This window comes from Camellia sinensis, chromosome 13, assembly GCF_055761805.1.
Source record: "Camellia sinensis isolate YWXY chromosome 13, ASM5576180v1, whole genome shotgun sequence".
NCBI lineage: Eukaryota > Viridiplantae > Streptophyta > Magnoliopsida > Ericales > Theaceae > Camellia > Camellia sinensis.
In genome coordinates, this window is record NC_138973.1 from 104,630,761 (window position 1) to 104,653,554 (window position 22,794).

Below are 22,794 nucleotides of genomic sequence, written 5' to 3' on the forward strand. Positions count from 1 at the left end.
TCGTTTGAATTTGAGGTTGACCCAACTGCACTCAAGGTTAATAAACTGGAGAAGTTATTCAAACGAGCACAAAGAGTGAACTCTATCCCAGATTTAGAGGATGGGTATACTGAATCTGTAGTTACCTTACCGGAGCGGTTCAAAATGCCTCATATCGACCGCTTCGACGGCTCTGGAGACCTAATGGTGCACCTCCACTTGTTTTCTGATATCTTGAGGCCAATGGGTTTGACCCCAGCCCAGAAGTTGTCTCTCTTCAGCCGAACCATGTCTGGGATAGCCGCAATCTGGTATGTGAAATTGGAGAACTCTGTGAAACAAAAATGGGAAGAGCTGGCTAAGGCCTTCATTGCTCAATACTCCTATAACACACAAATCGAGGTCACAATTCATGATCTCGAAGTCACCTACCAAGAGCCAAGGGAGGGTTTTTCAGAGTTCGTGACGAGATGGAGAGCAAAGGCCTCGATGGTGACTACAAGGCCTTTCAGCAAAGATCAAATCAGGATGTTTGTTCGGAATCTGCATGGCAAGTTACTGCAGAGGATGATTGTTCTACCTCTGTTTACCTTTCCAGAGTTTCATGAAACGGGGGTTCAAATTGAGGATGCCATCAGACAAGGAATCTTTGTGGAAGATAATGAACCTTTGCAGAAGAATGTTGTTCGCAGTTCCAATGCTACTACTGATGGTAGCACAGCTGTGAAATGCTTAGAAGTAGACACTATCACCACTTTCCTTAATGGCCAAAAACCAACTACTTCAACTCGGCCCCAAGCCCGAAATTTTCATCCTCTTTACATGAGCCTCTCGCAAGCTTTGAGAATGCTGCGAGAAGAAAGGTACCTAGAGCTCCTAGAACCTCAACCCCTTCCAAATCCTCTTCCACCAAGATATGACCCATCTAAATGTTGTGCCTATCATCAACAACATGGTCATGATACCAACCGTTGCATCCGCCTCCGTCATAAGATTTAGGATCTTACTGACGAAGAGACCATAACTCCACCAAAAGGACCTCGGGCTAGTACTGACCCGTCATTTTTTTATCTCAATCTAATCCATATACTGCCATCCACCTATGACCCCAATAGATACATCACTCCAGCCCGTTTACCTAAGCCTGAGGTGTTCATTCCAGACAGCATGGACGTATGCATGATGAATGCACTCGAACTGCAATCATCCCAAACCCGTGAACCCATTACTTCTGAGCTGATGAGAATGATTGAAGATCTTTAGAGAACTGTGGCAGATCTGGCCTTTGGGATATTGCCTCCATCATCAACCACATCACATGCCAGAAATTTCACGCCAAAAAGCTTCCCAATCTCGGGACGGGTTGCATTGGAAGAAGGCCAATCCCTTGGTAAAGTGGAGGCAAGTGGTAAGAACGAGGTAGGGGCAGGTATTAATCCCCATGAACACTTTCTATGGGCTGTTGAGGCTTTGAAGGCTGAAGGACTAAACAAACAGCAAATGCTCACAGTTGTTGCAAAAACTGTGGATGACACTTTTGCCACTCAGAATGAGAGCAGTTTAAATCAAGGGGCAAGCTGGAAAAAGGGCCGTCCTACCAGAAACGGCCCTTTCAGCTCCAATCCTACACTTGGAAGAGATCAGCAAACCCAATCAGCATTTGCCAACCCCTTCGCTGGTACATCCACCACCCCACAACCAGCAAAATATCCACCTCAGGGTTAGAGGACTTTTACCCCACTCTATATGTCTCTATTAGCGGCCTGGAAGGTCCTGATCAGAAAGGGGCATCTGAAGCCCCTGGAACCACGCCCACTACCAAATAACCTCCCTCCCTCACATAACCCGGCCAAGTATTGTGCCTTTCATCAGCAAACCAGTCATGACAACAACCTTTGTTTTCGTCTTCGCCACGAAATACAAGATCTGATTGAGAACGGGATCATCGACGCACCAGGTCCTGCAAAGTCTATCGGCACTGGATCAGTGAACTTGGGAGATAATGTGATCATTTGATTAGGGAGTGAACCACCTACGGTTGGTGCTCAGTTTACTCGAGATTTGGGGATGGCATGCACTGTTTTGAGCAATGTGCAAATGCTGGTTATTTTACTTTCTGACTTGGGTATGGGGTCAGTCTTGTTATGTTGTTTTGAGTCAGTCTTGTTGTATCGAGTCAGTCCTGTTGTGTTAGAGTAGGGTGATTTCGGGGGTGTTACCTCGGACATCACTATCTGTAGACGCGCCCGCGTGGGGCCCTCGCTACAGCTCGGACTCGATTTTGTGTCACAGTTCTTAATCTTGAACCAAAGAGTCCAAATCTGGCAAATCGTTTTGAGAAACAAATTTTTTGAAAAGAAGTGCCAAACATGGACTGCTTTGCCAGATACAGAGTCGCCACCTAAATATTTTTAAAATGGGAGAATTTAGGAAACCCTGACTCGGTGCTGAAGGCTACATGTCCGTCATCACCGGAGTTGTCTCGACTCAGGAGCTAGGGTACGATTGGGGAAGGTCAGCTATGAGCACCCCCTTTCGCCCGGTCCGAAGACCGGCCTCTACTAACCATGATATCCGATTTCGAAAACGTTACGTGTTCTTATTCCATTTATTAGCTTAGAATTACTATGTTATGCGCATAGCAAACAAGTATAGACTAGATTGCCTAATTTGGAAAGAAACATTGCATATCCGTTTGTTTTGGAAAATGTGTTGGAATTTGCTACTCGCAAGTAGGCTAAAATACGGATTTCAATGAGTTTTTCCAACTCAAACAATCCAACCTTCACCCACAGGCATTCAAACAGTTTATCACATAAGCATCTAGCCACATGGTAAGCATACTGTCATGGCAACATTCACACGCATGCGAGATGCTAAAGCGAAAATACTTACATCGTACTCCAAGCCAAAAACAGGAACATGTTAGTAAACATGCATGTCCTAGTTCATGTTAAGTGCCTAATGCATCGCATACAAAATGTCATTAGAGTAGGCTCGGCTAGTCTAAACATGGCATGTGAAATGCAATCAACTATCACATATTTAGTTTTGAATTTGAAGTACAAATGCAGTTAGCGTGATGCACCGAGCCTGATGCGTGCAATACAAATGCATGAATGCACGCATGCATAGCATAAAGTATGCTAATTTTAAAGATGCTCTAATACTAACCATCAAAGCGGGTAAGTAAAAGGGAAGAAAGAAGTGGGGATTGGAAGACATACACGCCACTCACCCACACTTATTACAGATTTTCCCTCGCTCGGAGGGACCAAATAAATAATACAAATTAATTAACTACGCAAGCTAATTAATATTACAAATTGCCTAATTAATTAACAAATTAAATAAGCTAAGAAAAGCAGTAAACCGCCTCGGGAGGAGGGCCAGATGCAGCGCGTGCTCGGTCCTGCTCGGAAACGCACCGCCATGCATAGGCTGCCTCTGTTTTCCTTCCTTCACTCCTCTGGAGGCTGCCAAAATCTCAGAACTGGTTTCTTGGACACTGAGGAGTGCCACCGGCTGAATGGAACTGTCACCGGCAGTGTGCTATGGCCATCGGCACAAAATGAAGCTGTCGGCAGAGAAGGGATTGCCGGTCGGCACTTGACACTCCCGGTCGGCAAAGTATTCCTGCAGAATCTGCAATTGACAGCAACAGAGGGCAAGGCAAAGCATGGCAGCACAATTCAAAGCATATATGCACCATTCATGTCCCTTATCATGTTTGTGACTCAAAGGGGCATGTGTCTCGATTCTCGGACCACCAATCACGCATTTCCATGCATGATGGCCTAAGTGACCAAGTGTGCAACTTTCATGTCAAATGAAATGCAAACCAAACAAACAAATCAAGGCCCAATTCCTATCATCAAGTCAAGGAACAAGGCATGCATGCAAGATGCAATGCAACCTAGGCATGCGAGCTAAGGATGCAACATGACATGGCAAGGCACTTATGCAAGCATACAAGCAAACATGAGGCAATGCTAATGGATGAAAAGATGAACTTATGCACGATTTGGGCAACTCTAAATAGGCCCAAAACAGCGGCCAAAATGATCAAAATAAAGGACCAAAATACACATACACGCATGCACATGTTAAGGTCAACACTTAGGCACAAATTGGACGACTCTCAAACACATTTGAAAGAAGGTAATCATGGACATATAGCATGCAACATAAGCATTAAAAATCATGTTAAAACATGGTGCCAAACCAAGCAATAAATCAAGCCAAGCATGCAACAAATGGCCTAAGTGCTCAAAGCAAAACAATGGAGTATTGAATTACACTTAGCAAGACCAAACATGGCATGAACTTATTGACCAAAAACAGAGTTTTAGCACATTAAGACAAGGCCTAAAAGACCACTTAGATGGCATCTAAATGGCTCAAATTCAAAGGCATGCACAAGTGCCAAAACATGGAGCATACTACACAAGCTTCCAAAGCATTAAAGATGCCTCCAAGGTAAACATATAGGCATGCAAATGGGACTGAAATGACATGGTAGATGGTTCTAAATTACCAAATCAATACAAAAATGTCATGCTATACATTCACATGCTTAAGGCCAACAAGTCGGAATGCAAAGGGGCTATACTAAGCATGCCAAATCCGACCCAAACAACCATAGACAGACCTAAAACATGGCAAAATATGCACAAAAGCTTCACAAGACTAAGCCTAAAACATGCTAGAACTAAGGCTAACAACCTAAGGCATATTAAGGCAATATCATGGCATTACATGGTAGGTATGCTAAGCATGCATGGTGTACCAAAACCAACAAGAAACAGAGGTATAATATGACATATTAAGCACGAAAAGCAGCCAAGGCATGGTCTACATGAAGCTTAGCTAAGTGCTCCCTCAAGAGGCCAAAAATGGTCCTTTTCAAGGACAACAAGGAGAGGGGGTGACCCTCTACTTTTAGAGACTTCAAGGCACCATCTTCACCACTGAAATCCCCCAAGATTTCAGTGGTGAAGAGGCCCAAACACCAAAGTCTCGAAACTTGCACAAAATAGCACAAAATAGAGCCTTTCAAGGCCTAAGAGGGGTCAAACACCCTCAAACCACAAAACACCCTTAATAAACAATCAAGAGGGTCTAAAAACAGAACTTTTTTGTGTTATACAATAACCACGAAAACAGCTCTAAGATAGGTAGAAAATCAATGCAAAAATGGGGAATATAAAGTCAAAATTGTTACCCTTGAAGACTTTCTTCACAAACAGTGAACCAGCTGGTTCTTCAAGCTCAAAACCACTCAAGAACACCAAGAACAACCTCTTAGAACCTCAGTAGCTAAAGGAAGGTGAAACGCTATGTGTTTGTGTGCAATAGTAAGACACAAACACACTTTAACACACACAAGAGGGAAAAAGAGAGAGATAATGTGTATCAAACCCTAACCCTAGAACTCAAACCATGAAAATGGTTGTCTAAGCTTTCTAAAAATATCTCAAGTGTCTAACCCCAAAGCCAAGAGACAAAGCTCTCTCTTATAGAGCTTATTGTCTTGTAAAGCTTACAAGACAAGCTTCATAAGAGGGAGATCGCTCCATACACGTGTATGGAGGGGAGCCAAAAGCAAGACAGCTGTCTTAAAATATCTACAAAAGTAGATGCACAGTAGTCAGCCGGCCAAAAAGGCCATCTTGGCAAAAAAGAGTGCCGACCGGCACTAAATAGTGTTGATCGGCAACAAATAGTGCCAGCCGGCAATATACATTGCCGGTGGCCGCAAAATCCAGCCGGTGGCCTCTAGCCACTGCCGGTGGTGTATGGGGATGCCTCACAAGGCATTCCCTGCCCTTCCAAGGCAACATGCAAGTGTTTGGTGCAAAACCAGACACTAAACGGTCGAGTTCAGAGATCCTGAGGCAAGGCGCGTAGCCGAGACCTCCGGGAACTCCAAACGAACACAAACATGGATAATCACCGAGTGTTCAAACGGTGACGTCCAAGTCTTGAGGACGGTCAAAAATGGGGTGTCTACACTATCTTGTTTTGTGTTTGTCTTTTACACCATTTCTTTTTGCGTCTGTTTCTGCCATGAAGCCAGTTGTGCCAGAAGATCTAAATGAAATGACAGAGCTTTTCACCTACTTTTCTATGCCTTGAAAACATTGCATTGACCTAAGTTTTTCAAAACTTTTCAAACATTGTGATGAAAACAAAGAGAGAGGAATTCCTTGGGATTTGTAAAAATTTGATCTATTGAGAGGAAGAGAGGCAAGCTAAGCCCTTAATGAATGAGATCATGTTTCTTAATGTGAGTACTGGGAAGGATCCTAGCGTGATCCAGATTGGTTCTACAATGTCTTCACGAGCGACTAGTCGTTCTCTTAAAAGGTTTCAAAAAATGTTTTGCGCAGTTCTGCGAAAACATGCATGGAATTGATTTTGAGATTGTGCAGCATAGGATCGCTCTCAGCCTCAAGACTCAACCCCTTTTGCTTTCAAAACTTGAACTTGGATTCAGAATGTTCAACAGTCGACCACAATGTGAGGCTTGTATGGCCAGATTTGAAGCAACCCATGAACTAGGGGCAAAAAAATGTCAGATGTGCTTGAAGAGTTAAAGATGGGTCATTCCGCAAATCAATGAAGACTGGCAAGAAAGCCAAATTTCAGCAACTGCAAGAAGAAAGTATTGTTGAAGAACAACCGAGTTCCTATCCATAACACTAGGGGCAAATTCAGACCCGATTGGTTGGGCTCCTACATCATCAGCAAACAATAGCCATTCTCCTGGATTCAGATGGCTTAAAGATCCTATGACCAGTCAACATGGACAAGTTAAACTTTTGTACCCTTGAAAGGCTCGCTAGGCTGAAAACCCGGAAGGGCAATCCATGCAAAAGTTAGAGCGAGAAAAAAGAAAAGAACAAAAAAGAAAAAAGAAATAAAAAGAAAAGAAAATGAAGAAAATGAAAAGAAAATAAGAAAAAAGAAGAAGAAAAGAATGAAAAGAAAAGAAAAACAGAGCTCGCAAGGCTGAAAACCCAGAAAGGGCGGCCTTGGCAAAAGTTAGAGCGTAAAAAGAGAGGTTAATACCCGAGTGTACCTTAACCCAAAACTACGTCAGGCCTGATTCCCATGTTTGGGATACGTAGGCAACTTCATCCCGAAGTTTGGCCCCAATCACTTTTAGCCTGCTTGGCTCATCCATGTTGATTGGTTTATCCTTGTTCAACTCGGCTATCTTGTCCATGTGTAAATTGGCTTGTCTCCGTTCAAATTCGGGTGCCCTATTTCGTTAGAAGATTCAGCTGCAAGACAATTCAAATTCAGATCTGAGGTTGTGCATCTCAAGAGTAAATTCTATGTTGGTCGAGTAGTGGCCATTTGAAAACATTTTTGAGGATTTTTAATGGGGTTGACTAATTCTCTCAAAAATTATTCCATTTCTTCCAAAACTGGACCATTTCTTGGACCCAAAAAAGGAAAATTTCCAGTGCTCGCAACCTGACTTACATGATTTCAAATCAGAAAATCGAACAAGTATGTTCATCTAACTCTCATATTGGTCAAAATTATTTTAGTAGAAAGCCAAAAACAAAAAAAAAATGGTCAACATGATGAACTAGGGGCACAGTCAAGTCAGGTTTTCTGTGTTTTCCTCTTGTCAACATGCTTGCCAGAAAAGGCACCATACTTGCCAGAAAGGGCACCATATTCGCCAGAAAAAGGCACAACTGAAGCTAACAGCAAAGGGCCGAGAGCTCTCTCATCCTCCAAGCAGCAAGGTATTAATCTAAGTGCGAAGCACGAACTGGAATGGAGCAGAATATTCCACTTCCTCATCTGGACAAGTCTGGTCACATCCGAACTAGCCAAGGGCATCGTCAACTGATGTTAGTTGCAAATCTGTTGCACACCCAGTTGTAGCGCAACCCCTCTGTGGGAAAGTTCATTGTTATGAGTGGAAGAATGAGAATCTAGTAGAATACTAGGGGCAAGAACCCACAACTTCCTATTTATCCATCAACCACCCAGGGGAGGGATAAAAAAGAAGAGAGATTGAAGAATAGAGAGATGCGTGCTAAGGGAAAAAGTGAGAAAAGGGCTTTTAAGAGAAAAATAGATTAAGTGCCAGAGTGATGTGAGAATCACAAATAAGAAAGGGTGGGAAACAATACCAGAAGAAATTGGCTCCGCGTGAACTAAGAGGTCTCTTGCCATTGGAACACATTCGAGTGTTGTGTTTGTTATTTTTGTTTGCCTCGATTCTTGTTTTGAGTCGTTTTGAGTGTCAATAGATGTGTTTAGGTTGTTTTACCTTTGTTTTCCTTTGTTGAGTCGTTTTGATTGTAGTCATTCGTAGGCTCAATACCTAGTTAAGAACTCATTTCTCAATTTCAATTTCAAAAAAATAAATCATTTTGTGCTCAGAGTGTTGTGCCATTCTCCACATTTGTACAAAATAGGATTTGTTCTTTCATAAAACTACAGGGTTCAACCCAGGTCATGTGAGAATAGTAGAACAAGGACCTATTTGAAGCTATATAGGTTCCAAACTACAAAGCAAAAGAAAAGAGGGAAAATTGGGGCACCTTAGTGTGTTTCAACTTCAGAAAGTTCCGAGATTGCACTCCGGATGTACCTCCTCAGGCCTTGTCAATGCTCCGAAGTACGAGTGTACCTCTACCTCAAGCTCAAGTTCAAGTTTGCTTCAGGCCAGAATGGCGATCAAAAGTGCTCTCCCTGAGTACCATTCCCTGCCAGAGGCATCTTGGCTGTGTTTGCAATGAGTTCCTAGGAGACCAATTGAGACAGTGGAAACTAAAGTTCGAATGGCCGATGCCTAGAACGCAAACGTTTGGAATTTTCAAGACTAAAGTCTGGTTTAAATACCCAGGGCTGTGTCCTCGACTTGAAATCTATATGGCAGCCCCATAGATTGGGATAGCATGTGTGCACCTTAATTCTGGATATTGAACCAACCTAGTCTGTCACCCCGTTGGAGAATAGGGAAAGTTGTGAATATGATCAGGAAGACAAGTGGCATACGTGGCTTCTACATGTAGAGGTTACCCCTTGTCAGTATTTCAGGACCTTTGTACTGTGAGTTGAAGGTAAGAGTTCGAAGAACACAAGGAAGGAGATCCTTGTCAGAGTAGAGCGGTTCATCGCCACCTACCCTACCAGGTGCTTTCTTAAAACGCCGCTTTGTTTGTTTATTGCTTTCCCTAAAGATCATACATTGTTTGTAACATGTATCATATAATCTCACTTATTACATTTATTTGCATCTTCTGCTATCTTGTTTCATTTATCCTTTCACGCTGTGTAGTGTTTAGGATCGTTGTCCTCCGGGGCTTTCTCAGGTTGCGTCGAGCGCACTCCTGATTAATTTGTTTTCCTCTTCTCACGATTTCAGCATGATTTAAGTGTCCCTTTCCTCCTCACACGATTTCAGCGTGTTTGGAATTTTCCTTTCCTCCTCACACGATTCCAGTGTGTTTGGAATTTGCCTTTCCTCCTCTCACGATTCCAGCATGGTTGGAGTCTATTCCTCTTCTCACGATTTCAACGTTGTTAGAGAATGTCCTTCCTCACACGATTTCAGCGTGTTTGGAATTTTCCTTTCCTCCTCTCGCGATTCCAGTGTGGTTGGAGTCTGTTCCTCTTCTCACGATTTCAGCGTGGTTAGAGTGTGCCCTTCCTCACACGATTTCAGCATGTTTGAAATTTGTCTTTCCTTCTCTCACGATTCCAGCGTGGTTGGAGTCTGTTCCTTTCCTCGCACAATTTCGGCGTGTTTGGAATTTTTCTCAGCTTGCGTCAAGTGCGCCTCTGATTGTTGTTTTCGGACCTTTTCTCATAATTTCAGCGTGGTTAGAGTGTTCATTTCCTCACATGATTTCAGCGTGTTTGGAATTTATCTCGGGTTGCGCCGAGTGCGCCCTTGAGCGGTTGTTTTCGAACCTCTTCTCACGATTTCAGCGTGGTTAGAGTGTTCCTTTCCTCACACGATTTTAGCATGTTTGGAATTTATCTCAGGTTGTATCAAGTGCGCCCCTGATTGTTGTTTTCGGACCTCTTATCACGATTTCAGCGTGGTTAGAGTGTTTCTTTCCTCACACGATTTCAGTGTTTGGAATTTATCTCGGGTTTTGTCGAGTACGCCCCTAAGTAGCCATTTTTGGACCTCTTCTCTCGATTTCAGCGTGATTTGAGTGTCCCTTTCCTCACACGATTTCGGCGTGTTTGGAATTTGTTCTTCCTTCTCTCACGGTTTCAGCATGGTTGGAGTATGTCACCCTTTTGCATCTACTGCACTATCTGTTACATCATTGCATCATACCATGTTATCGCCTACATCCACTGTATCCATTGCATCGTACTTTGTTTTGTTGCATTTAGCATATAGGATCACGATCTTTCCTCAGCAAATCATTCTTCACTCATATCATCCCACCCAATTACTTGTATTCTTTCTGTGAAAGACATAGTTCTGCATGTGCATGCACCTATTCCACTAAGAGAATTGTGGTTTGAGGGCTCTAGGACCTTTTCTATGTTAAACGTAGTCAGATTTTGCATCTCTGTCCCTTTATGATATTTGTGCTATTTTGCACTGCTTGTGGTTTGATAATTCAATTACATTGTATATCGTATGCATTGTTTCGTCGCATTGCATATCGTCTATATTGTTTTGTTATATTGTGTATCATTTGCATTTTGCCCCTTCCTGCCGGTGCATCTGTATTGTTATTTTGTTTGTTTGTCCAAGTCTTCGGCCTTGTCAAAAATGGGTCGTTTCTAGGCTTTGACATTCACTCACATCACTTCATGACTTCTGAGTTCTGTCAAAGAGGGGCAACTGTAGACACCCCATTTTTGACCGACCTCAAGACTTTGACGTCATCGGTTGCGCACTCGATGATTGCGCATGTTTGTGCTTGTTTTGGGCGCCCGAGGGTCTTGGCTGAGTGCCTTGTCTTCGAGCCTTTTAACACTTTGTGTTTTGGCCTTGGTTTTTGGGCCAAACCTTGATCCCTCTTGCCTAAGGGAGAGGAAGGGATTGCCGGCCACTTTTGGCATCCGCCGGCCACTTTTCTCCTTTGTAGGCCACTTTAAGTGGTCGGCCGGCCACCTTAACCGGCCGGTGGCCAATTTTTCTCCTTTTTAGATATTTTCAGATCTTTTGAGCCAGCTGTGGCTTACTGAAACTCATTCTCCATACACGTGTATGGAGGGATTGAAACAAGCTTTTAGCTTGTTAAGAAAGCTTTTGTTTGTTTCCTCTATATAAGGGGAGGTCCCTCCCCCTTGAGAGGGGTTCAGAAAATTGAGGAGCTGAAATTTCTCTCTCTCTAGAATTCTCACACACACACTCTCTCTCTATATATATATATATATATATTGAGCTTAAAAGTGTGTTTTCTTCACATTTTTGCACTACAACACCTAGTCAAACACCTTCACTTTGGAGCTGAGGTCCATTAAGGCTTGTTTGGAGTTCTTTAAGGCTGGTTTTGGCTCAGAAAGTTGCTATCTTGTGGTTATGCTTCAAGGGTAAGGACTAGCCCTTTTTAAGCTTTGTTTTGTTTAAGTGCTTGACCACCTTTGCGTGCTATTTTAAGGCTAGTTTAACCTCTTAAAAACTCTGATTTTAAGGCTTTAAAATGTGGGTTTGAGTCTTGCTTGGTTAGGGGGTGTTTCCCCTCTTTTGCTTTTTGGCTTGTAAAGCTTTTTGAGCCACCTCTCTTGGCCTTTGTAATAACCATTGTTTGGCCTTTCTACCACTGAAACTCAGAGGAATTTCAGTGGTAGAAAGTTGGTTTTGAGGCTCAAAATGGGAGGGGGTAGTCCCCTTTCCTCTTGTCTTGCCTGCATATGTTGTTGGCCTACCAAGTGAGCATGTGTTTCTCCCTTTTTGAAGCTAAGTCCAAGCATGCTTTTATGACTTTTTGGACTTGCTATGACTCTGTTTTAGGCAGGTTTAGTCATTGATTGCTTGTTTCTTACACTTGTAGTGTAATCATGCTTAATAGCCTTGAATGCCTAATGAGTTAGTCCATCATTCTAACTTGTGTTAGCTCTATCTCAACATGCTTTTGCTCATGTTTACCATGCTCTAACTCTATTTTGGGTGGCCTTGGTCCTTTGAGACTTGCCTTGTAGGGTTGTAGTGTAAAGAGCCTTAACTAGCTTTGAGTTTTGAGGCCTTCAACATGTTGTGTATGTGATGATTGCATGCCTTAGCCTCATTTCTCACATGATTTCAGTGTATATAGTGTAGTTACACTCTCACATGTTCCACTCTTTCATTGCTTTTGAGAGTTGTACCTTATGCCTCGCTTATGAGCCAATACATGAGCATGATCTTCTTGCTTTCTAGGCTACCATTTCAACCTGTTTTGGCCTTTGATTTGGCATGATCGAGCTCTGTCCAGAGCTGGTTTGATTATTTAGGCTATGTATTGCATGCCCCTTGTGTGATGCTCTTTACTAGCTTTGAGTTTTAGGGCCTCTTGCATGCTTTGCTTGTAATGTTTACATGCCTTGGCATCATTTCTCATGTGATTTCAGAACATATACTCTTGTCATATTCTCATGTATATCACTCATTAATTGTGTTTGAGAGTTGAGTCCTATGCCTTGTTTATGATCCAATACATGAGCACGTTTTTTTTTTTTTTTTTTTTTCTAGCTTTTCATGCTATCTTCTAAGCTCATTTCAGCCACTGTTTTGGCCTGCTATAGCTCTATTTTGGGTTGGTTTAATCATTCGAGCTTTGTATTGCATGTCTCTAGTGTTGTGTTCTTCACTAGTTTCATCGTTTTGGTTCTAAACATGTTATGCTTGTATTGCTTACATGCCTTAAGGTCTTTAACATGCCAAGATAACACATGTTGTTTGCATTGCATTGTGTTTGGATCAGATATTAATCCAAACACAAGAAATGTGGGACGTTTCAAACCTCTAGTGATGAAACGTGTCACATTTCTTGGTCGCCAACCCTCTTGATCATGCATGATAGAGGTGAAGGTGCTTTGTGTTGTTTGTGCATTCACTGACATTGTGCAAACTTGACTCTTTGGCCATCATGCATTGAGATGCGTGGTTGGTGCCTTGAGAGCCGAGTACTACGCTCATTTGAGCTTGAGAAATGATAAGGAGAGTGGTTACACATACATTTCCTTGCAAATACATTGTTGTGCCTTTGTTGTTCTCTGTTGCAGCAAAAGCGGGATTCTGGAAAGAGAAATGGCCGGCCGGCCGCTTGCACTAGCCTACCGACCACTTGTACTGGCTGGCCGGCCAGTTGAGGTAGCCTACCGACCAGTTGAGGTAGCCTAACGACCAGTTAAGGTGGCCGACCGGCCACCAGCAGCAAAATTGTCCAAAATGCTCTTGTGTTGGGGCAGATACAACCTGGAAGTTCATATGATGTTCTGAGATCACCGCTAGTGCAAATAAAGGCAACTTATGGCAAGGCAATGCATTTTCAGGCGAAGCAAACCAAGCATGCATGTCTCCCTCCTCTCGAGGCCATTTTAATTGCTTTTCTTAGCTAGTTAATTTGCCAGTTTTGTAATTAATTAGTTAATGTGCTTGGCTGATTTAATTCATCTTTGTAATATTTTAATTAGCATAGATTAGCTAGTTATTCAATCTCATTTGTGTTGTAATATTTAATTAGCTAGAATAGTTAGTTAAATATTGGTTTGTAATAAGTGGCTTAGAGTAGCTTAGCTTATTCATTCGGACCCTTCGCCGAGAGGGCATATTGTTGTAATAAGGGTGCGTGCGTGTGTGCATGTCTTCCAACCCCACGTCTTTCTCCCTTTTATTTATCCGCTTTTGATGGTTAGTTTAGGGCATATCTCGATTAGCATATCTTATGCTTGCATACGTGAATCATTCATTTGTCTTGCATGCACCGGGCTCGGTGCATCATTCAAACTGCATTGTATTTCCATTCCTATTTGAATACATGTATCAATTGTTGCATTCGTATGCCATCTTAGGTAGCCGAGCCTATCTTATTGCATTTTGCATGTATTGTATTAGGTATCTTAACATAGCTGGGATCATGCATGTGTTCTAACTAGTTTTCTGTTTTGGCTCGGAGTACACTGTAAGTGTTTACGCTTTAGCATACTTGCATGAGTATGAGTGTTGAAATGTTTAGCATGCTTGCCATGAGGCTATGTGCTTATGTGATTAAATATCATGAATGTCTGTGAATGAAGGCTTTGTTGCTTGAATTGGAACAATTCGATAAATGTATGTTTTAAGCCTACTTGAGGGTGGCAAATCATCATGTTTTAAAGCTCACTTGAGGATGGAAAATCCGCAATTTAGCCTACTTGCGAGTAGCACTCTCAAACCATTTTTGAAAAACAAACATGAATTGTTTTGTTCCAATTATCGCGATTGAGTCTATACTTGTGTGTTGTGCGCATCACATAGTAAGATAGCTAATAACCGAAATACGAACACACGCGTTTATAAAAACAACATAGGATGTTTAGTAGAGACCGATCCTTTGATAAGGTGAGCAGGGGTGCTCATTTCAGGACCTTCCCCTCTCGTACCCAAGTTCCCGAGCCAAGGCAACTTTGGTGATGACGGACATGTGGCCTTTGGCACGAGTCGGGGTTTCTTAAATTTCTCCAAAACAAAATATTTTGGTGGCGACTCTGTAATGTGGCAAAGCAGTCCATGTTTGGCGCTTTTTGATTAAAATCGATTTTCTGAAACGATTCGCCGGATTTAGACTCTTTGGTGATTTATTAGTCTTACATTGTACTTTGTGAGATTAGATTTAGAATCGTGACAGGGGTCTGAACTGTAGTAGCGACGACCAAATTCGCACCCTCTCCGAAAGGGGGGGCGCCGATAGAGAAAGTCGGACGCTACAGCCACCGAGGTATACACTGTATTCTTTTGTTTTCTTCACTATACATTGCATTTCTTGCTATAACTATATACCTTGCTTCAACTGTGTTGTTTACAACGCATTTCTTGCCCTAATTACACTCTCGCACTGTATTTCCTACACTGCCTTTGCATCTGCTTGTTCTCATGTCGCTATATATCACTGTTCTGATCACTTGAGGATTCTCGATCTATTAGAGGCTATGGAGCCACGTCCACGAGGGACTGGTACATGGAGCTTCCTGACGGTGTCTGATACATCATCGACGAGGCCGGCTTTGGTTCATTTTGCACGGGGCTATCATGCTTTATTGCAAGTCGACCCTTGGAGCATTGGTAGAGAGGTGGTCGGATACCACCAACTCTTTCCACTTCTCTACTGTCGGGGAGATGACGATGACCCCTTATGACTTCTCCATGCTCACCAGCATAGGAGTAGGGGGTCACTCGATCCCTTATAATACGGACATGGGCGAGTGGGAGGCCGCCTAGATCTACCTACTAGGGGCATACCCGCCTCACTTTCGACTAGGGATGGTATGATATAGTTAGTTCGAAAAGCAGTTCCGGGGGACTGAGCCAGAGACACCAGAGGAGATAGAGCACTACATCCGAGGTTTTTTTATGTTCCTTTTCGGTACCACCTTGTTCGCGAACAGGAGAAACACTATATGATTGTACCTTGTGAGGGCCTTAGTGGATTTATCTCAGGTTCGACTTTTCGATTGGGGCGGTGTTGGCCTAGCCACATTATATGGCTATATGAGCTCGACATCCTGCGGGAGTGGAGACAGAGTCAGAGGCTAGTGGCGAGCCTAGGAGGTATGCTTTACATTTCTATTTTTGCATTTTCTGCTTTCTGCTTCACACTTTCTGTAGACTACATACTGCATTATTTACACCTATATATTGCGCTTTGTATACCGTACACTTTGTATCCTCTGTATCTGTACTCTCTGTACACTGTACACACTTTCTGCATAAATTTTGCTTTCTGCATCTGCACTTGTACTTTTCATACACTATACATTGTATATTCACTATTGCCCCTTCCCTTATAGCTTTGGGTGTACGCATATTTCCCGACTCTCGCTCCGGAGCCGGAGGTGGAGATGCCCCCCATTGTGCCGTACTCTCATCGGTATGACGAGATATGCTTGTGGAGGATCAGGGAGACCTTTCCATTCTTCTGCCGGTACTTCGACATGGTGACCGCGACAGAGGTAACTCAAAATTCACAATTATTTTCATTCTACTTGGGCTCTGATACTTCGAATTCATATTTCGATATCTGATGGCCATTAACAATCTGTGCATTCTCTATTTACAAATCACTTGGCAGCCCTGGGTGACGATGCCGGCCGGAGCCAGGGACCAGTTCGCTGGAGCTTGGAGAGCCTCGTGTTTTTGGCTTTTGTTTGAGGGCCCGATTTGTTGTGCTTGGTTTCTAGGCGAGCGGTTCTCGCGCCAGACCATGGGCTTGCCTAAGCCGGTAGTTCCCATGGCGCCCCCGCCATCTATGAGAGTTACAAAGGGACTCACCTTCCAAGAGATGATTCAGTTCACGAAGGGCTTGGAGGCCGACTACTTTCGTAGGGGGGAGACTATTCAGCATTCATCCGGACACACCTCATGCCTCCTTTGACTGGTATTCGTAGAGGTGAGGGGGCGGGGGCTTCAGCTACGAGAGAGAGAGAGAGAGAGAGAGAGAGAGAGAGAGAGAGAGAGAGCTAGAGTGCCCAGAGCGACTAGGGCGACCAAAGCACATGGCAAAGGGGCTACCCAGGCAGGGCGGAGGACCGATTGGCCGGAACTGCATATTGTACTCATATGTTGGTGGTACACTGGGAAAGCATACCAGATCTCGATCGAGCCTGCTACAACGGGGCAGAGATATGTCAGAGCTCATGACGCACCCCCAGTATATACCACATTTTTTGGTTTTCCCCTCTCTTTTTGATATTTGCTCCTTTTGGACACTAATCATTCCCAATGCATTTATAGGCACCCCTAGGATACACCGGGGATCTGCTTGAGCTACTAGCTTCATTTGAGGGTATGATATTGAGAAGGGAGGCACTGCTCGGCTTCCCACGACATTCAGGTCATTTCTTTAATTTTCTTACATTCCAATCATCAAATTTCCACTAGCACACTGAAACTGACATGTCAACTAAAAACTTCCTTGCACTACACTACATCTAAAACACTGCACTTCCACACTGTATTCATACAATGTACATGACTTCTGCATATACTCACTCTGCACATGATGTGGCTAATATATGACAATCGTCTTTTTAGGTCCCACGCATACTGACAGTATCGGGGGCAGCTGCAGTACCTGAACGGCGATGCCTCCTCCACTAACAGGGAGGAGAGAGAGACGGGCTCCAGCACGCAGTCAAGGCAAAGCTAAGGGCACCCGAGATGAGAGTGGTCTTTTAGAGCCTATTCTGAGTGATGACGACATCGAGATGAGTGGCTCCAAAGAGGCAGTGAGCCCACAGTCTGAGTCCTCTGAGAGTGGAGGTGATGACATGGGCTCAGGTTCTGAGAGTGAGGGTGCTAATGCCGAGGCAGGTTCAGAGACAGAGAGTGGAGATGGCACCCACTCAGGCTCTGGTTCAGATTCAAACAGCGGTGCCGATGGAGACAATGCCCCAGAGTCCCTTCCTCCCAGGAAGAGGACGAAGAGGGCATCATGAGCTTGAGGCGATTGGCGCTGATTTTCTTGTAGTTTTTTTCTTAGCTTCTTTTTGTTAGTAGTGTTAGCACATTGTACAGTTCAAACAGGTTTCATTTGCTTTAAAAACTTGTACTGCACTTTTGTAAAAACAACCATGATCGGAATGAAAACCAATATATTTGAAAAAGTGTTGTATTTTGCATCATGAGCACCGCATCACATGAAAACGAGATTGAATTTGATGATGAAATTTGAACATGGCATTGGCACACCTCTCTTAATCAGGTAATGAACCAACCAACACTTAACAAACAAAGTAATACAACTCGATAATCCAAATAATAAAAATTTGATAAACAAAACAACTCGATAATCAAAACAACTCAATAAACGAAACAACTCAATAAATAAAACAACTCAAATGCAACTCAACAAACTTGCTAAAACTGAAAGGACTCAAAACAAGACCTTAAAATGCATAAATAACATAACAAAACACATGCCTTCAGCATTCTCAGCACACAGATGGACAACAGGTCGGAAAAGAAGGCTGTTGGCCATGAATAGAGGTTGTCGGCCACCAGTGGTGGCCGGTTGGCTACTAAAGTGGCCTGTCGGCCATCAATGTAAGGAACCTCCGGATTGTTGCCACCCGGCTTCCCCTCATTGCCTTATCTTCTACAAAAGGTTGAACTTTGTCATTTCTTCTCCAAAACCCATTTTGGCTGATGTTTTGCTACAAATGGAGCCATTTCTTGCCCAAAACCTCTCGGATTGGATTGCAACTTTAGATGGCTTGGAAAAGGTGAATTTCTAGGGTTTCAGCATAAATGCACTATTTTCGTTGAGTTGTTCTCCACTGTGTTTTCCGTTTCTACATGCTGCGACTAGATGTTAGAACCCGATTACACACGTCTTTAGCTTAGGGGGATAAGAGCTATGATCGACAATCGAAGAATTTCAAGAGCTAATGGGGTCCCATCATGATGAGGAAATCTTACCTCAGCCCCGTTTCAGTCACATCCAAGCTTTGGGATGGATGTGTGGACTTACTCCACACGAGGCCCGATCTTTGGTTCACAATGGACAGCTGGACATTCCCAGTCTAATTCTTCGATTTTCTACCGTTGAAGACCATGGCAACCTTCTTTGGTGGGGCTTTCGACAACACACCCTTTGTTTGTGCATGCTAGCACATTTCCTTCTTGCCCCTAGTTTTGGCGGGTCTAGCGTTCGACTGATCGAAGTAGCCTAAGGTTTGAAAGAGGGCAAGAGTTGCATTGGTTTGGCATTAGCCGAGACTTTGATGGGTTTAGATTCCTTCCATTGGCGAGAGACAAACAAATTCACAGGGAGTCCACTATTTCTTCAGGTAATGTTTCCCACCCTTTCTAATATGTGTTTCTCACATCTCTCGGTACTCATGCTCCGTTTTTCTCTCAAAGCCCTTTTCTTACATTTTCTCTCAACGTACACCTCTCTATTCTTTAGCCTCTCTTTTCTTTCATCCCTCCCCAGATATGGATTATGGACAAGCTGAAGGTAATGGACTCCTGCCCCGCATACTCAGCCCGAGCATACTTTTTCTGCTGACAGCTAGTTGATTTTTTGAATGAGGGATGGTGGTGCCATTGGATGTGCAACAGGTTTACTGCTGACATTGCTTGGCGTTGCCCCTCGCTTAATCTGACCAAAATGAGCTACAACATGGCTCGTCAACCTGGCATTCAGCTGATTGGCTTGACACACTGTGTATTCTACTTTCCGTTCTGATTCAGGCGTCAATTTGGACATGATCAGACTTGCCCAAAGAAGGGGGTAAAGTACCCAGTTTCATTCCTCGTTCGAGGTTTACATTTGGCTAAGTACCTTATTGCTTGGAGGACGAGAGAACTTCTGGCTTTTGCCCCTAGTTTTAGCCATGCCCTTTCTGGTGAGTGCCTGACTTGGCTTGAAGATGTGGCACAATCCGGGCTCACTTTAGCATCAGAAGCTTCTACAAGCACAAACAGGGAACGCAGGAGCACCAGACTCATCTATGCCCCTAGTTTATTACTTTGATCTTTCTTTTCAAGTTTTATGCATGTAATAAAAAACAGGTTTGATTTGTATTGAGAGTTGGAGAACTTTGTATTGAAATCAATAAAATTAGAGTTGCGAGCACTGAAAATTTTCCTTTTGGTCCAAAAATGGTCTAAGTTGTAAAAGGTAAAATTTGAACAAAAATCAACTTTTATCAAAACTTTTCAAAACCATTTTCGATAAGGATAATCACTTGGCACGCACGGAATCTATCTTTGAGATATACAACCCCAGATCCAAAAATGAAAAATTGCCCCTTGTTTGAATAGCACTGCTCAGTACTATAACCAATTCTCAGAGATAATCACAACCGAACATCCAGATAAAGGATAGACAAAGATGGCCTGATTAAATACATGGACAAGACAGTCAATTTGGAGGTGTTTACGGTCGAACTTCAAGATAAAGTTGCCTACATATCCCGAAGATGGGAATCAGGCCTTATGTAGTTCAGTTCGGGTTCACTCGAGTATTAACGCTCCACTTTTGCACTCTAAATTTTGCCAAGGCCGCCTTTTAGGGTTTTCAACCTTGCTAGCTCAGTTTTTCTTTTCTCTGATTTTTTGTGCTCTAACTTTTGCCTAGGTCGCCCTTTCGGGTTTTTGACCTAGCGAGCCTCTCAAGGATAGTACTTCTTCAACTTGTCCATGTTGATCGGTTGGGAAAATTCAAGGCCATCCAGGTCTATGAGAATAACAGCTTCACCCGACTAGATAGTTTTGATGATGTAAGGACCAATCCAATTGGGTCTGAACTTACTTTTAGGGTCATGGATGGGAGCTTGGTTGTCTTTCAGCACCAAATCCCCTTCCTTGAGATTCCGGGACTTAACCTTCTTGTTAAAAGCCCTAGCAATCCTACGTTGATAACCTTGAACATGGTATAGTGCTTTCAGTATTCTCTTATCAAACAACATCAGTTCTTCGAACCTGCTCTGCTGCTAGTCTGCCTCTACTATCTGACATTCAGCCATAACCCACAGCGACGAAACTTTTATATTGATTGGTAGAATAGCTTCCACCCCATAAACAAGAGAGTAAGGAGTTGCCCTAGTAGACATCTGAATCGAAGTCTTATAACCTCATAGTGCAAATGGCAATTTGTCTGGCCAGTTCTTGTAAGTCTCAACCATTTTCTACAGAATATGCTTGATGTTCTTGTTGGCGGCCTCAACAAGTCCGTTCGTTTTTGGGCAATATGTGGATGACTTATGAAAAGCCACGTTGTATTTCTCCAACAAGTCAATCACTTCTTTCTTGAAATAAGAGCCATTATCTGAAATGATCTCATTTGGGACTCCATATCGGCAAATGATGTTGTTTCGGATGAACTTAGCCACATGCGCTGCTTTTAACACTGCATAGAACTGAGCTTCCACCCACTTCGTGAAGTAATCAATTGCCACCAAAATGAACTCATGCCCATTTGACCCCCTCGGTGTAACTGTGCTGATCACATCAATTCTCTAAATTGAGAAGGGCCATGGTGAAGTCATGTTGTATAGCTTCGACGGTGGCATATTCATGCTATTAGCATAGATTTGGCATTTGTGGCATCACCGAACAAAACCGATACAATCCTCCTTCATAGTTGACCAATAGTAACCTTGCCAGAGAATCTTTCGGGCTAACATTACTCCATCTACGTGCACTCTGCACTCTTCCCCATGGATGGCCTCCATTAGGCGCTTTGCCTCTTCTGCATTGACACACAGCTTGTGTATTCCCAGATGACCCCTCTTGTACAGTTTACCTCTGCAGATGATAAATTGAACGGCCATCCACCATATTGCCCTCTTATCTTTGGCATTTGCCCCTGGTAAATAAACCTCTTTTTTCAAGAAGTTCCAGATATCATAAAACTAGGGGTTTTGATCTTGCACTTCATCTATTGCGGCGATAGAGTTGTAGGCTGGCATATATCTCTGCTCAATAATGATCGGACGCATCTGGACTCCAAACGGGATGTCTATTTGTAGAAGATAGAGTTGATAAGGCGTCAGCAAACCTATTGTTCTCTCTTAGTAGATGCGTGAAGGTCAGCTTCTCATGCCTAAGAATCAGAATATCCAGGGTTTGGTGATAGATCTTCATCTTTTCTTCTTTGACTTTCCAGTCTCCTTTTGCTCGAGACATAACTAGGTTCGAGTCTCCAATGATGTCCAACCTTTTTGCCCCTAGTTCCAGGGCGGCTTCCAAACAAGCGATACACGCCTTGTATTCTGATTCGTTGTTAGATACCTTGAACCAGTGTTTGAAAGCTAAGGGTATATGGGAATTGTCGGGTGCTATCAGCAACATACCTATCCCATACCCATATTAATTAGACGCTCCGTCAAAGTACATTGTCCAGGTTTCTTCCTCGACTTACAATATAGCTTCATTTGGGAATAGGTATTCTACCGCTTCGTCTCCTTCCACTGGGTGATCTGCTAGGAACTCTGCTATTACTCTCCCCTTGATAGACTTGCGAGTAACATACTTCAAATCAAATTCGGAGAGAAGAAACAACCAACGGGCTAGCCTACACGTAAGTGCTGGTTTCTCAAAGCGATATTTGATGGGATCTAATCTCGAAACCAGAATTATGGAGTGATCTAACAAGAAGTGCCTCAACTTCCTGGTAGCCCATACCAAGGCTAAGCAAGCCTTTTCTGACGGGGTGTAACGGGTCCCATAGTCCAGCATTTTCTTGCTCAAGTAATAGATTGCTTTCTCCACCTTATTCTCAGATTCCTGAGCAAGCATGCATCCCATCGTCGTATCCATTACTGACAGATATAGAATAAAGGGCTTCCTCGGCTCTGGCGACGACAACACGGGTGGGTTCTGAAGGTATTACTTGATTTGTTCAAAAGCGAATTGACACTGATCATCCCATGAATTGCACTTAAGAAATAATTGTACTTTCTTCAGGAGACTAAATAATGGTTCACAAGTCAAGGTTAATTTAGAAATAAACCATCTTATGAATTGCACTTTACCCAGAAAGCCTCGTACCTCCTTTTCAGTCTTTGGTGGTGGTATTTCTAGGATGGCCTTGATTTTGGAAGGATCTACCTCGATGCCCCTCTATGTGATCAAGAAGCCCAACATTTTCTCTACTATTACGACGAAAGTACACTTTTGTG